Source organism: Girardinichthys multiradiatus, chromosome 2, assembly GCF_021462225.1.
Source record: "Girardinichthys multiradiatus isolate DD_20200921_A chromosome 2, DD_fGirMul_XY1, whole genome shotgun sequence".
Lineage (NCBI taxonomy): Eukaryota > Metazoa > Chordata > Actinopteri > Cyprinodontiformes > Goodeidae > Girardinichthys > Girardinichthys multiradiatus.
Window position 1 is genome coordinate 49,387,401 of NC_061795.1, and position 2,736 is coordinate 49,390,136.

Genomic DNA, 2,736 nt, shown 5'->3' on the forward strand with positions numbered 1-2,736 from the left:
TTTATCCCAAGCTTTGAACATATCTCAAAGCTCTGTTCACATGCAACACGAACGTGGAAAGAGGATGGAACAACCACAAACCTACCAAGACATGGATGTCCACCTAAACTGACAGGCTGGGGAAGGACAGCATTAATCAGAGAAGCAACCAAAAGGACCATGGTAACTCTGGAGGATCTGCAGACAAACCCAGCTCAAGAAGAATATCTCTCCATTGTCTTGTTAGACACACACTCCACAAACCTAGCACTGCACATTACCACTGAACACAACATCCACAGTGAAACATGGTGGAAATGAATGGGTATATATCTCAGACTCTGGCTGACCAAAGCTGGAAGAGACATACTGGAAAGGATTAAATGGTGACTGGAGTGAACTTAGATAGCACCTTTCCAGTCATACTGACCAAACATTCATGAACAGATACTCTGATCGGTGGGCAACATGTGACTGTGTCAAGGGGCACATCGACATGTGGCAGGAGGAAGTTGGAATTGAACTGACAACTTTCGGATTACAAGATAGAGTTTTTTGACAACTGCATCTTTGAAAAAGGATGAAATAAGCAGACAAAAATTTCAGTCTTGTTCAGTCACTCCTCTTTAACATTCAATCGCTCTGTTTAAGTTTCAAGGCATGGCCAGAGACAGTTAAGAAGAGACACTGAAAGACATTTTTAACTTAAATGGCCTATTATTCTTATTATTTTAAACAGTAAATTTGCTTATTGTATTTTTATCTTTGTTCTATTTTGGTGTTGTAAAGCACCTTGAATTACATGGCTGTTAGAAAAGGGCCACATAAATAACAGAGATTAACGAATTGAATAAACGACATTTTCAAACTAAAATAAGAAATAACAGTAACTACAAAAACCAATGTACTCAAACTTTCTTTTACTAATCTGTAAATACATACCAAATAATAAAACACGTCTTCTTCTTCTTCTTCCTATTATCATTATTATTATTATTATTATTATTATTATTATTATTAATATAGGAATAAGAAAAAGACTATTCAAACTGTAGGAGGAATGGGATTAATTGACTAGTTTTTTCAAGCCACTATAAGGAGTTCAGCAGTAGATGGACTGTTGGACATTACATTGTTATATTATGTGAAACAAAACAGCCTTTATTGCCTTCCAGGAGTTTGACATAAAACCTTTCAAACTCTCCTGCATATACATGTCCTTCTCAAAATATTAGCATATTGTGATAAAGTTCATTATTTTCCATAATGTCATAATGAAAATTTAACATTCATATATTTTAGATTCATTGCACACTAACTGAAATATTTCAGGGGTTTTATTGTCTTAATACAGATGATTTTGGCATACAGCTCATGAAAACCCAAAATTCCTATCTCACAAAATTAGCATATCATTAAAAGGGTCTCTAAACGAGCTATGAACCTAATCATCTGAATCAACGAGTTAACTCTAAACACCTGCAAAAGATTCCTGAGGCCTTTAAAACTCCCAGCCTGGTTCATCACTCAAAACCCCAATCATGGGTAAGACTGCCGACCTGACTGCTGTCCAGAAGGCCACTATTGACACCCTCAAGCAAGAGGGTAAGACACAGAAAGAAATTTCTGAACAAATAGGCTGTTCCCAGAGTGCTGTATCAAGGCACCTCAGTGGGAAGTCTGTGGGAAGGAAAAAGTGTGGCAGAAAACGCTGCACAACGAGAAGAGGTGACCGGACCCTGAGGAAGATTGTGGAGAAGGGCCGATTCCAGACCTTGGGGGACCTGCGGAAGCAGTGGACTGAGTCTGGAGTAGAAACATCCAGAGCCACCGTGCACAGGCGTGTGCAGGAAATGGGCTACAGGTGCCGCATTCCCCAGGTCAAGCCACTTTTGAACCAGAAACAGCGGCAGAAGCGCCTGACCTGGGCTACAGAGAAGCAGCACGACCTGGCACCTGCTCACAGTGCCAAAACCACTGGTAAATGGTTTACTGACCATGGTATCACTGTGCTGCCTGCCAACTCTCCTGACCTGAACCCCATAGAGAATCTGTGGGATATTGTGAAGAGAACGTTGAGAGACTCAAGATCCAACACTCTGGATGAGCTAAAGGCCGCTATCGTAGCATCCTGGGCCTCCATAAGACCTCAGCAGTGCCACAGGCTGATTGCCTCCATGCCACGCCGCATTGAAGCAGTCATTTCTGCAAAAGGATTCCCGACCAAGTATTGAGTGCCTAACTGTACATGATTATTTGAAGGTTGACGTTTTTTGTATTAAAAACACTTTTCTTTTATTGGTCGGATGAAATATGCTAATTTTGTGAGATAGGAATTTTGGGTTTTCATGAGCTGTATGCCAAAATCATCCGTATTAAGACAATAAAATACCTGAAATATTTCAGTTAGTGTGCAATGAATCTAAAATATATGAATGTTAAATTTTCATCATGACATTATGGAAAATAATGAACTTTATCACAATATGCTAATATTTTGAGAAGGACCTGTATTTTTACAGGTCTCAGCAGAGATGCCACTCCCAATATGGCCGACACGTTGACGCACTCGCTGTGTCTATGGCAATGCCCTCTGGATTAGTTTTTAGTATTTGCACTAAAAATGTTGTTTGTGTTACTCTGAAATAAAAATATGCAAAACTTAAAAAGTAAAACGTGTTAATTATTAAATTAATTAATTAATATAAGGAAAATACCGCTTTATTCTTGCGTTACCAAATGAGGAAAGTCGGACCG